We start from the raw sequence: 15,000 nt of genomic DNA on the forward strand, positions 1-15,000 counted from the left end.
CAACATAAATAATATGGGGTAGGTTTTGTTTTTATCACCGGACCGAGCACATTTTGAACATTATTTCATGTAAATTGTGGCGCTTTAAACGAGGGGACATTTCCCACCCTCTTTCGTGGCCATGCTTGAAAGCCACCCGTCCCTGTGCGTGTTAGAAGCCTGAGAGGTTACGGAGGCCGAGTGGCGAGCTGTGAGCACAGGCCTTTAGGGATGGGACGTGGTTTACATCGATTTCCATTGGATCGACGTTGGACGAGTGTTCGTACGAAGTTCCCTTTGGAGGCTTTTCTCTTCCCGTTCGGTTCCAATATGCAGCAGTTTGTTAGATGGTGAATGCTCAGGGAAAAATTGCCATCGGAATTGGTTCCTACAACCTGTCACCGGATGCTGGTAGACATCGACAATCTGACAAGTATATCCGGAATAAGATGCTCGTGTGTGGCACAGCGACGGTGACTGTGCCATTCAAAAGTACACCTAAGAATTTGTGATGATAACATTGCATTGTCATTAAAACCCTTTAATTTCGTACTCTTCCGATGCTTTGACGTTTTGGGTATCTAGCACGTGACTGTTGATGGAATGGTTTAAATAAATGGCCTGGAAAGAGCAAAATGGGACATTTGTTATCACCTGGTGGTTTCACATCTAGAAATGAATTGCTGTCGCTTCGGCTGAAATAAACGAACATGCATTTACAGTTTCCTTCAAAAATGACATTTACAGGGGCTGCCAGGGTAGCCGAGAGGTATGCACACTCGTGTCTGAGAGGTCCAGCCTTGGTTCGAATCCCAACCCAGCTATAAACTGTCAACGCGGTGTTTCACAAGCCGGGTGATTCATCAATGGGTGTGCCACAACTGAGGTGGGCATTAAACTGGTTGTCCTGTCTGTGGGTCTTAGTTGGTGGATGGTACAGATCTCACGGGTGTCCTTCAAGAGTTCGCGAGTTATCGCTGGCACCCTGGAACAAATTCTCAATTCCCGCTCTGACCTACAGAGACCACTCATTGTACCAGTGGCACAGCACTCTCCTCCTGCTCCAAAACAAAATAAAATGCACCCAGCCAATTATGCAACCTGCAGCCATGTGCTGCATATGTAAGAAGAAGAAGAAGAAGAAGAAGAAGAAGAAGAAGAAGAAGAAGAAGAATGACTTGATTTCCAAAATACAGGGTGATTGTGTTTAAATGGTAAAGAGAGTAATTTAGTTTTCCAAAGCAGCATTTTAATTGAAAACTAATTTTAGGACTTCTGGTACTTTAGACAGAGGGCTTGGGCGATGGTACCGAGACATGTCCAGGACTGTAATGAAACTGCAGAACTAACTTCCTGACACTGTGGCTTGCACTTCCGAAGGACACGCATAACTCACGTTAACATCATAAAATATCGATGGTCGGACGCAGCTTTTAAGTACATGATGCCGAGACAGCTTTTTACAACGTGCCAGGCTTTGCCTTATAAATGACGTAATATTATGGCCATATTTATTCCACCACATACAATTGGAGATCACGTTGGAATGTCAGTGATGTAGTAAATAAATACATCCCTGTAGCAGATTATTTTTCTTTACCTGTGTTTACATCTTGGGGCTTATATTGTGCTATAGTTAAAGGGATAAAACATAAGTGATCATTGTGATTACACTTTACTGCAGGTATGTCTCTCTCCACACAGGTTCATGCATGATGGACCCTCAAAATATTGGACCCAACAGTGATTGAATGCAACGGATTTTCTGGGATGAGGGTTTTGTTGTGGCTAAAGCAGGATTTAAGGGAGGCAGGGGAGGGTTAAGAATCGATACAAGAGGATGCCTTGTGCCGTGCTTTAGGGAAGCTAGGTCATGAGTTGTTCTCACAACACAATGTCCCTCGAGGGTTACGACCTCCTTGTACTGCGTGAAACTGATGGTTCATTGTGAGTGTGGCCTGGGAACAGACGTTGGGTCTATACACAAGTGAAATGTCAGGTCTATGGTCTCCTCAGCTCAGGTTTGCTGCAGACTGTGCTTGGCCCCGGGATCTCAGTGGCTCAGGGAGCGTCCGCGGTGCGAGTGGTGAGGGCTTTTAGGGAAAGTTAAAAATGCATGATGGCAATGGGCAGCAAGTGCTTTGTGACGATACACAGGGCAACGGGTGTTGTCATCGATTGGGGGTGGGGTGGAAGGGCATTCTAAAGAGAGGGGAAATTGAGGATGAGAGAGGGGGAGAGAGAGAGAGAGAGAGAGAGAGAGAGAGAGAGAGAGAGAGAGAGAGAGAGAGAGAGAGAGAGAGAGAGAGAGAGAGAGAGAGAGAGAGAGAGAGAGAGAGAGAGAGAGAGAGAGAGAGAGAGAGAGAGAGAGAGAGAGAGAGAGAGAGAGAGAGAGAGAGAGAGAGAGAGAGAGAGAGAGAGAGAGAGAGAGAGAGAGAGAGAGAGAGAGAGAGAGAGAGAGAGAGAGAGAGAGAGAGAGAGAGAGAGAGAGAGAGAGAGAGAGAGAGAGAGAGAGAGAGAGAGAGAGAGAGAGAGAGAGAGAGAGAGAGAGAGAGAGAGAGAGAGAGAGAGAGAGAGAGATACAGATACAGATACAGAGACAGAGACAGAGATACAGAGACAGAGATACAGAGACAGAGATACAGAGACAGAGATACAGAGACAGAGATACAGAGACAGAGATACAGAGACAGAGATACAGAGACAGAGATACAGAGACAGAGATACAGAGATACAGAGATACAGAGATACAGAGATACAGAGATACAGAGATACAGAGATACAGAGATACAGAGATACAGAGATACAGATACAGAGATACAGATACAGAGATACAGATACAGAGATACAGATACAGAGATACAGATACAGAGATACAGATACAGAGATACAGATACAGAGATACAGATACAGAGATACAGATACACAGATACACAGATACAGAGATACACAGATACAGAGATACAGAGATACACAGATACAGAGATACACAGATACAGAGATACACAGATACAGAGATACACAGATACAGAGATACACAGATACAGAGATACACAGAGACAGAGATACACAGAGACAGAGATACACAGAGACAGAGATACACAGAGACAGAGATACACAGATACAGAGATACAGAGATACAGAGAGAGAGAGAGAGAGAGAGAGAGAGAGAGAGAGAGAGAGAGAGAGAGAGAGAGATAGATAGATAGGGATCGGTATGGGAGCAATGGAGCATTGTTGGTAACAATGTAGGTTGCCTCAATAACCAAAGCAATACAGGCCAGTCTTGATCCATCCGATATTGCCACTCCACACTGGCTTCCATATGCAACTCAAGACGTGGAGATCTTGTGCTTCTGTGGTTCCAGCCAGCATTGTCCAGTAGGGAAGGGAAATGGGCTTGCCTTCATCACCTGAAAAATGCCAGACAAAGTCTAATGTGAATTTACTGTCCAATTTCTCTTTCATCAGTCTGTAAGAACTGCTTGATTTCTTTCTTCAGACTTATTTACACTCTTAGCTTTAGCTTTGCCATGAATTTGAATCTGCAAGTTATGCTGATCACATGATACCCGAAGCAGTGGAAAGCTGCAGCAACAGCGCAATTGCATCCTGGAAGGAATTTATAAAGTTAAAGATCTAACGGTACTTTGAAAGAGACATGGTTGTCTCAATATGTCCAGCAGGTGCCATATTAATGAGAATGGTCACAAAGTTAGGGTTCTTCAAAACATGCAACATAGCTTATCAACAATGACAAAATGAAGGAAACAGGAGAGATATTGGACAAAAATGTTGTGAAGAAATGGAAAGAAAATCTGAGAGATGAAAGATGATTGATAGATGAAAATCACCAATGGTCCAATGGAATGGATGGCACATATCACATGAACCAATTTAAGTCATATCTGGTTGGGAATATAAAGTGATGCTATAAGCAGAAAGTGAAACAGTCCTGATTATTAAAGGACGCACTGCAGACCAGCTGATTCGAGATTCGATGAACTCAGTGCTATCACTGAAAATTAACACTGTTTATGTCAAGGTACTTCCAGGTGGCCAGTAATACCAAACCATGTCTGGCGAACTGTCGGTACCAGAGTTTGTCCAGCATCATTGGCTATATCAGAGTTTGTCCAATAGGGTGTCTAACCAGAGTTTGTCCAGTATCGTTGGCTATCTGGGATGTGAGTTAAATTATATACCTTACTAGTAAAAGTACCCGTCACTTTGCTGATGGATTTAATCAAAAGACAACAGGTTGTACGTCACAAACATTCTGCTCTATTCACTCTATAATTTGCCCAAACTCATTTTCCATCTGTTTGGAAGTCAGCTAACATCATATTCATCAACCATCCTCGCTGCTTATACATGGCACGAGCAAAAAAGCACTTCCGTTTCACTGCGAAGCTCAGTTTTGGATGCTATGGTGAGACCCTCTGGCAAAAATGAGTGAAATGAAGCATTTTAAAAATTTCAAATTATTCTTACTCAGATTTCAACATCACCATAATGCATATTATCAACATGTTTGAACTTTATTTTTAGAAGAAGATGATTCGTAATTCCAGCTCCCGCCAGGTAGCACTACACGACACACATTACAAAGAGAAAATCGGGGTCTTCCTCCCACCCTGAACCAGATAGCCCAGATATGCTACCCCGACAGAAACCATACACTTGGGATACCCCTTAGGAAACGTGAAAAATTTGGTTGAGTCATTTTTAGTTTTTGAAGCATATTTAAACAAACCAACATTAATTAAGCTTCATATATTACATACATTAAGTTGAATGGCACTCAATGGAGTGCATACATCCGTCAAGCTGAACATTTTACATTTAGTCGCCCACTGATAGGCCGATCTGCATCTGGACCTTAACCAAAATCTAATCAGTTTGTTACTGTCACTCACCCAACACCTCCTCCAAGTTTTGTCAGAATCTGTTGATAACTTTTTTGACATATTGTGCTATATATCGTTTTTAGCTTTATCTCTCAATGTTGAAGAATCATTCAAAAATTCTCGTATCCAGATCCCCAAAATCGAATCGATTCGTCCTTGACACACACGCGACCTGTCCGGCAATTATCCTCCAAATCCGTCCATAACTTTTTGGGATATCCTGCTCACAGACAAACAAACAGACAAACAGGGTTGAAAACGTATTCTGTGTCCACATAAAAACGTTATGAAGCTGCGTGTGTATGAAGCCTTCGAGGCAAGAGGCAGGAACTCGTGATGTAAAACCCATCAGCTGGATAGTTGGCCTGACTCCACCCACAATCGTCAGCAGGAAAATCATACGTCCGCCATTTTGGTGCTCTGGCAAGCTTAATATGTCTTCGGAAGTCTCATGTGCCTGGTGATGGCTTCGTGGTTAAGGTGGCTAGTTTGGGATCCTAGTGTCCTGAGTTTGAGCCCTGTTGGCTGCTGAATTAATCCAGGTGGGGTTGACTCAGCCTATCATCCTTCTGAGGTCGGTGAAATGAGTACCAGTGTACTGGTAGAGGGGCACAGTATCAGTGCACAGCTGCGCTCCAAGAAATGACAGCTACCTGGCAGCCAATGCTGCTATATGCAAGAGCAGAACAGTGAAGTCTCATATTCATAATCACCATGCCCTATAACTTTTCTGTTTCATGTAAAACAACCAAAATGATTGTTAAAAGGATTATCAAATATTAAAAGGTTGGATCTGATTGGTGTCATGGGCTTTGTGAAGGTGACAGTACTAACAGGCTTCAGCCTATGGGCCCGTGCAATTGCAATGTATCTGAGCTATATAATCACAATGTATATATATATATATACTGTATAGATAAGCAGTAGGCATGTTTTTGCATCACATGCGTAACCTGGGTTATTTTTCTTTATTTTCAGGAGCAATCGAGGCAGCGGTCTGTTGCCAATACACCGCCTAAATAAATGAAGGTTTTTTACACGTAATTTTGGTTTTAGCCTGAGTTGTCAAGGCTGAATAGTGTGAAAATGCATAATGACTGACTACAGCAGACAACAATTGCATAAATAATGCTACTTCCCGGCATTGCAATACATTTTCAAAAAAGTCAACATAATATGTTCTTCCGATTTCCTTGGCAACGGCGTCAGTTCCCAGCACGGCTTGCATTTGACATGACAATAAATAAGGCTGAAGGTAAGACCAAAAAAGTGCAAAGAGTTGGAGTTTACCTGTGTGATCCAGTTTTCACACATTGCCAACTATATGTTGCTGTCTCCTGCATTTGCCGTAAACAAAATTTTAGGTTTGCAGTTGCAGCAGAGTCATTCAACAAAACGAAAAACATTGTATATAAGAGAAGTGCTTTGAATATTTTTTGAAATAAAAACATTTTTTGCTCCAAGAATCTGAAAAAAAAAATTTGTAAGCGACGCTGCCACGAGCAGTATCGACTAGAATTTTTTGTTTTTTAATAATCAGGAATAAATTCCTGCATGGGACTAGTGTGAAAAAATTCTGACTCAACCCAAGGCTAAAACCCAAAGACCTCATCCCTTATGTGGTGACGGTCCACTGAGCTAGTGAGTCTTTAGGATAACCTCAGAAATTTCTCACACTAACACTGCAATCTTTATAATGGCCAACGTCTTACATGTCTGCTAGGCAGACCCTGTGTGTGTTTGTGTGTGTGTGTGTGTGTGTGTGTGTGTGTGTGTGTGTGTGTGTGTGTGTGTGTGTGTGTGTGTGTGTGTGTGTGTGTGTGTGTGTGTGTGTGTGTGTGTGTGTGTGTGTGTGTGTGAGTGAACGTAGGTGTAGGTGTATTAGTAGGGTTGGGCACACATCGACTTTTTCTCTGTTGTCCCGTTGAACGGAGTGTTTTTTATGGCCATTTTTCACACTGATCACGAATCCGTTGAAATTTTTGACCTCGGATGATGTCTTACTAAGTCCCATAAAAAACACTCCTTTTAACGGGACAACAGAGAAAAAGTCGATGTGTGCCCAACCCTAATATTACATACCCGAGTAAGCCATAATTATCAAATTTTACCTGAAAAGTGGGTAAATTTGGTGGCCATTTTGATTTTTTGCATTTTACCAACCTAAGACATCATCCTATGTCAAAAAGTTAAACGGATTAGTGATCAGCGTGAAATTTGGCCATTAAAAAACACTCCTTTCAAAAAAAGTATGGTTGTATGCCCAACCCTAGTATTAGAGATAAATCTCATATAGAAAGGTTTATCTTTAATACAACTACACCGACGCCTACACTTACAATATATACATACATACATACATACATACTTACATGCACACATACATACATACGTACATACATACCCACATACATACATGTACACAAGTTGGGTCTTGCGACAAAAATCGGGTTATTTAGACTTAAGTAAACCATCAATAAGATTGATGGTTAAAACTGTCGCAAAAATTAATCTGAGAGTGCACCATGGCAATTTGGGCCAAATGGCCTCATTACCTTGTATGAGGTTGTACAGGATTGCGCGACAACTACTTGCACTCAGTGTTGTCCCATGGTGACTGTGGACCCTTTGTGTATTAATTTCCATTCTGCACATGGATTATTGAAGATACACTTAAATGCAGTTGGTTTAATTTTTGAAAAATAATGCCTGGAATTTAACAGATGCAAGTCAAGCCCCACCCACCTCCCCAGTCCCCACCAAGGGGGGGCACCCATCGTTTTGAAGCTCGATCGCCTCGAGTGCTGTTATTTCTTGTTTTAGAATCAATTTAAGAACTGCAAGATATATACGATACTGTACTATACTACACTACACTATACTATACGGTGCTATACTTTACCATACTATGCTGGACTATACTGTGTTATACTGTACTATACTCTAATATACTACACTACTCATATAAAAGCCCATCAAAAAACCAAAAATGATGGGTTTGAATTATTTTATTTGAAATATTCAAGGAGACGGGAAGATATGATGTTTCGTAACGAGAAGCGTTATTTTAAAACACTAAATGTACAAATGTGACCCTATTTCCTTTGTCTTCTGGGTTGTTTCATTTCGACGGTACAGCCTCAGCGTAGTGTCAGCTGTGCTTATATCTTCTTTATTTATGAGACATCATACGGACGTAAATGAACACTCGTTTAATTCTGCGCATGTTACACATCACGTGCAGCAAATTTCACCTCCCCGTGCCTTGCCTTTATTGTTATTTTAAAAAACGCTTCTGTACACCGCTCTTGAGGCCCGGTTTCAAGTCACCATCTGCAATTCCAATAGAAAAGACGTAATTACTCTTTTATGCAAAATTATATTCGAGTTTTTTATCCTTAAAAATAGACCGTAATGAACACATGGTCGTGTTAAAAGATTGGCCTTTCAAACCCTACTTAAATCGTTCTTATGAAGGGGGGGGGGGGGACAGACAAATCATAAATAAAGAAACACGCACTGTGTTTTATACAGGTAGAAACTCTACCCTACTGCACTACTATCGATCCATCCATTGAGACCAAACTCTGTGCAGAGCATTGGTGCTGCCTAAGCAGTCTCCTTAGCTATTGGGCAAAATCCTGGACGGGTCACCACTCCAACACAGGATACCAGCAAGCTGGCACTCATTTTGCCGACCTCAGAAGGATGATAGGCAGAGTCAACCCCACCTGGTATTAATTCAACAGCCGATTGGGATTTGAACTCAAGATCCTAGGATCCTGAGCACACCACCCTAACTATTAAGCCAACACCAGACATACACGACTACAATGTTTGTTAAATGTTAGTTCTGTTGGATAGAACATTGTGCTAATACCACCAAGGTCATGGGTTTGACCCATACATGAGCCATCATCTTTTTCATCAGACTCTGTTGCGTAATAGTTTCAGTGTTCAATCTGAGTCTGCAAGGCCGGTGGTTCAAACCTCACATTGGCCAAGTAAAACCAAGGACTTAAAAATGCTGCTTCCTCGCTTGACCCTCGGTATTTAAAAAGGAAAGAGCGTGGACAAACAACCATATGTTGGCAACACGTTGCGCAGGCTTGATGGGCTGAAATGGCCTCCTCCTGCATTGAAGATCCATGTATAAAGGGAACTCGTATATGGAGTCCACAGACGATATTGTGCGAAGTATATCTGAGTGTATTATATGGGTTATACACACAATAAGGAGATGGATATCAAAAGGTATGAAATTATGTTGACTTTTTTTGAAAATGTTCAAAACTGTAATTTTGGTCCATTGGAAATTACTTTTTTATCGCACATTTACCCAATAACAATGTAAATCTGGATGTGTATTACATTACTTTTATCAGAAGAACTTATAATTCCCTCAAAACCCCATGCAGCGGTTCCCTAATATGGCAGACAACTATTACTGGAGAGACAGTTTCACCAGAATTAAAAAATCAAAATGCAATGGGTCTGATGACACAAGTCATGAAACACGAAATAATTATACAAATCATATCTATACCCCATTCAACCACTCAACACAGTCTTACTAGTTCCTTTCACTGTACTTTCTGACTTTAACCAAGCAGTTTTGCAGACATGGAACATAGTTCAGTTGAATATGTATAACTGTTGAGACAATCTATGTATAAATACGAGTTTTGACGACGCATGACAATCAAATGGACACAAGGTGTATGTAGTCTTAGTGAACCCTTTGAAAGAATTATACCACGAGATCTTTAATATATTCATTTTTTGAGTAAAAGCAGATGGGACAATTGGATTAACATCCTCTTTGATTTATGACAGCTTTCGGCAGCTTTCGTATATGATTCCAACAAGACTCAACATCAAGACCAAACAACTCAGAAGTCGTTACATTAAAGCTGAGTTATCCTGCCAGTCCTTGAGATGCGTCTGCATTCTGCTGCAATTATATTTTTCACCAGCAGGGGTGCCCGACGTTTCCGGGCAATGCCAGATCCCTCTTCCCATCCCTTCCCCTCCCTCATCTCATCCCTTCCCCTCCCTCCTCCCACCACTGCCCTCGACGACCCCCTTCCTCCAGACTCCCACTCCCCCTTCCCCTGCCTCTCCTGATTAGTGGAGGTTGGCTTTGGGGCTTCCTAGTCTCTGATGATGTGTACAGTGTGAAAATACAAGGTATCTCCACAGCTGACTTGTAATACCCTCTGCCACCACCAGGTGGTGCTGCATGATACACATCTTCATAGAGAGTTTTTGTCGACCTTCCCCCCCTCCCCCCCGAACCCCTGCGACGACAGATGAAACTAAGTAGCCCATGTTCACTACGAGGTCGAATTTAGTCCATGGGCCAAGTTTGGTGGCAATTGGCTCAGTAGTTTTGTCGTGATTGGTGTTATAGTGCACAGCTGTGCTGCTGATGCGATGTCCTCTGTAAATTCTGGAAATAATTAGTAATTTGTTCAGATTGCCGGCGATAGCTTGCCTATCTTCGTGAAATGGACACTGTGGGATCTTTAACGTCCACCAACTAATGCTGGCAAAGGAGACTTCCAGTTTAGCGTCCATCCGAGAGATGGCACACATAGACGGCCCCGCCTGTGAAACACCAATATGACAGTTTATAGCTGGGTTGAGATGCAAACCCAGGTAAGACAGCTCAGAGACGAGTGTGCATAACCTGCAGGCCATCCTGCCAGCCCTGTGTTATCTCTAAACTGGCACTTTACCAATCTACACACCATACTGTGCCATAATTATATGTTGTGTTTGAAAGCATATGTGTTGTATTGAAAAAAATAAACAAAATTCTAGTTTCTTTCATTCACTCACTTCAAAGTTGTAGCTATTGAAGCATACAGATTCGAGCCTGGAACTTTATAGGTACTCTCAAAAGTGAAATTGGCAGCTGTGGGCCTTTATTGCACGAGTCATGAACTTGAATCATTCCTCAAGCTTCTATGACAATTCCACGTGGGGCACATTTGCAAACTGGTATCGCAAATCTGAACACGAGCACAAATGTTCCGATTTTTTTTGTATGTCTGTCTGTCTGGTTCCCTTGCATCATGTATATCTTGAGAGCGGAACATTTTAAGGCCACAAAATGGGGCCTCATGGGGAGTGTCATGAGGAGGAGGTGGTTTGGGTGGAGGAGAGATATTTGTAAAAGCTAACATGATTACAACGAAATTTAACAAACATAATATTGGACAATGGGGATTTGAAAGGGGGTTGGGGGGGTAGTAATTTTATGGATGGGGGAGGGGGAATGATGGTTCTCCGTATCGGGGTCCGGCTAGTCACATCAGCCATATGGGCTGTAGTTATACCAACTGTACCTTGCTTATTGGGGAGCCCCATGAGGTTTATGGTGGAACAAGAATAACCATACTGTGGTCACAACGTGCGACAAAATCTGGTAACAGGCCGATTGGGAAACACTTTTAACATGATATTAAAAGATTAACTCGACACCTCTCATCCATGTCACCCTCCGCCACGGTTATGTCAGAACGAGCTCATCCGTCACACGGTCACGGATTACTTAACCCCAATAAATGGCTGTTGAAAAATTTCATAACACTTTTTATGGAGGCGCGTACCGTGCACGCTGACAGGCTTGATTAAACATGAGTAATAATTTTTTATTAGACATTGATGATAGATTTTTTTGGGGTGCCTCATCATGAGTAACACTCGACCCAAACGAAGCCAATGGAAATCTGATGCAATAAACCCAGGCAGTCAGCAGAGTCCCAGTCTTTGGCACACCAGAAAACTAAAATGGTGGCCATATTATTTTGTTGGGGTGCCACGGTGGGTGGAGTCAAACGACAAGTGTGGTTGGGGTCCGGCAGCTGTCCGACCAATGGGTACACTTTTCAAAAATCGACCCCCAACAAGAACCACAACAACAACAACAACCACCATGTGGAGCTCTTGTAGACCTGTGACACATTGCAGGTAAAAACTAAGTTTTTATCTTTTATAGATTTTTCAAGTTGGGGGATATTTGGAATCGAGGGGAGGGGGCTTAAGTGATCTTCATCAACCATATGGTAGGGATAGTGTATGTCCCATTGGGGGGGGGGGTGGTTAAGGATGAAAATAAGAGACGTTAACTTAAATAGGTTTTCAGATTTAAGGGTGGAATAGGGAGGGAATTAGGGGAAGTTGGGGAGAATTAGGGGGAATTAGACTAATCTATTTTAACTGCTTCAATGAATCATGACCAAACTTTTCAAGGATAGTGTAGGCCATATGGGTAGTAGAATAGAGGGGGAGGGTGGAGGTTTGTGTTTGTTGTTTTGAAAACAGTTTGGACATAGCACATGGACCCCCTCAGTACTTGGCACTTTTAAAATCAGCCTTTACAGAGGTATAATTTTTGGAACTTTTCTAGGTACTGGAACGTTGAACTTTCTTGGTGTTTTACATGTTACATATGATGACAGTTGCGCTACTTTACTGCATGTATTATGGAGGTAATACCTGGTGTTGGCTCAATGGTTAGGGTGGTGGGCTTGGGATCCTCTAATCCTGACTTTAAACCCCACTCGGCTGTTGAATTAATACCAGGTGGGGTTGACTCTGCCTGTCATCCTCCCGAGGTCAGCAAAATGAGTGCCAGCATGCTGGTATCCTGTGTCGGAGTGGTGACCCGTCCAGGATTGTGTCCAATAGCCAAGGAGACTGCTTTGGCAGCATCAACGCTCTGCACAGAGTATGGTGCCGATGGATGGATGGATGGATTATGGAGGTGAATGGACAAACTTTCATGGAGATTGAGAGATACAGTATTGTAAATTATATAAAGAAGAACCTTGCACATATCTGTAGTTAGCAACTGCATATTAGAATACGATTGAATTATGAATTCGGCCCATTGGTTGCATCATTACTGAGGGGGCACAACTCATAACTAAGTTGGTGAAGGGGTTGGGGTGGCACAACTAATTTCTGAGTTGTGTCGCTAATGCAGTGCATCTGCACATTATGGTAAAAATTTGGAATTTGTTTCGGTTGCCAGCAATAATTTGCCTAATCTTATATGAAAGATGCAGAAGCAGAAGGGACAGCGAGCTGAACATCCATCTGACGGACGACACGCTTTGTGATGCAATGCACTACCTTTGAAGCAGCAGTCTGAGAGTTTACGATCATGTCAATAATCAAACCCAGACAAGAATCTGGCGTAAAGGTAAGCAAGTGTACGACCTCTGTGAATGACCTCCTCCAGGATTCTTATAAATAAATATAAACAATTCAACATAATGTTTACCTCAAGAACAGAACAATGTCTTGATCAGTGTGTTATGAAGAGAATAAATCAGAGGCGAAGCAAACATGTTTTATAACCGTGGTGAACTGCCAGAATCTTTAACACCTTGGTAGTTCTCTTAAGAAGGCAAGCAAGAGGAGGATATCTTCCTTTATATGATCAGATGACCCAAAAGGACCAAGACAGTAAAGCAGAGGCTGATGCAATATCTTTTATATTTCTAATCTGGTCCATCAAGAAAGGTAACCCATTTTCTTGGAGACGTACAGGTTATCAAGTAATGTACCAGGCAATGCCGAAGCTGCTATGTAGTCAGTTTGGTTTGTCACATAGAAGGGACAATAAGAGAGGATTTGTAACAAAAATATGGTTCATATCAAAGGAAAGGGTTTTATAAATGACATTTCTGCTGTTGGAGGGAAGCAGGTGCATCAAGGTATGCTTCGAGTTGGGAGAGGGGTAATTGTGGTGGTGGAGTGTAATATATATATATATATATATATATATATATATATATATATATATATATATATATATATATATATATATATATATATACACTCGGAAAGCTTACTGCAAACACCAAAACCAGTCCTCACCCAAGTCGAATACTATATTCTTAGCATAGGTTGAGTGCAGGGTTTACCACCCTCATGCCTCATTAGGACATTCTGAGTCAGTAACTGCTTTGAGCCATTAGCTCAGCAGACCAATGAGACATAAAGATGTGCCTCACACTGTAAATTAATAAATGGACAACTTTTTAAGTTTCAATTGAAAAAAAAAAGATATTGTAGTAAATAATGAGTGATTACTTTAAAAGAGATGAGAGAGTTTATAACACGAAAGGTGGTTCACTAATACAAATAAACTCATCCGTTGCACGGGAAGGATCACCAGATGAAGCACATTTATCAAAAATAAACAAATTATATTTTACTCTGTTGAGGTACAATTGATAACACTACATATAGGTTATCATTCCTACAATTGATAACACTACACTACATATTGATAACACTACATAAAATCGAACTTAACACTAAATGTCTCGCACGTTCTCCAATTAGCATTCTTGTATAATATTCTCATACATTTAATGGCAGCCCTTTCAGCATGATTACATGGTGTACTGTTTCTCCAGAAATAACCAAGCTTCAGAACAGCCAAACAACCGTGTTACAGCATCAATTCCGACCTGAAATAAACATGGAATTTTGAAAATTTCGGCTCAGAGTTCAGAATGTTAATGGCCGCACAATCGACATATTTTTTAGACAGACATAGTAAACACAAAAATGCTGGCTCGACATCATGTTCTCTCGTCGATATCGCCGATTCTTATGGTGTCTTGGACTGGTGGAAATACAAAACACTACACGATTGTGAAATAATACGATTATGGTCCTGCGGAATAAAGAGGACACTCTCAGCTTGATGAGACCTTGAGAAATCCCCCAAACCCAAGTGTTAGAGTGCGCACGTCACGGAGTGTGCTGTGATGAATTGCATGCATTTAATAAGAAATCAAAGGTACGTTAGCGAGGATCATGCATGGAGAACGAAGGACAGGAGTTTAATGGTGCCAGGAAAACTGGGGTGGGAACTCTTGAACTTATTTTCCCTCCAGCAATGCACTGTGTGAATGACTATGCAATTATGACTTTTTGTTTGTAACAGTTAAACTTGCACAAACCTCAGACACAGCTGATTAAAATCGTCCATTACAAGTTTATCCACGAGCAGAGCTGGTTTGATTTGACAGAGAAGTAATATTGTATCACCACCTTAAGATTGTGCGTGAACCAGCCATAG

General features: G+C 41.7%; 1 protein-coding gene across 1 annotated transcript in view; it reads right to left on the bottom strand.

Annotated features, from left to right (window-relative positions):
* Nucleotides 1-3,119: 3,119 nt before the first annotated feature.
* Nucleotides 3,120-15,000, bottom strand: part of LOC147022090 (transcription factor MafB-like) — a 140,063-nt gene continuing 128,182 nt past the window's right edge. Inside the window, exon 2 of the mRNA XM_085892674.1 lies at nucleotides 3,120-3,392. The gene's annotated coding sequence lies outside the window, so the exon portion shown is untranslated. The remainder of the gene's footprint in view (nucleotides 3,393-15,000) is intronic.

The sequence above is a fragment of the Eptatretus burgeri genome, chromosome 8 (assembly GCF_056783735.1).
Source record: "Eptatretus burgeri isolate ZD-2024b chromosome 8, Ebu_testis_v1, whole genome shotgun sequence".
Classification (NCBI taxonomy): Eukaryota; Metazoa; Chordata; class Myxini; order Myxiniformes; family Myxinidae; genus Eptatretus; species Eptatretus burgeri.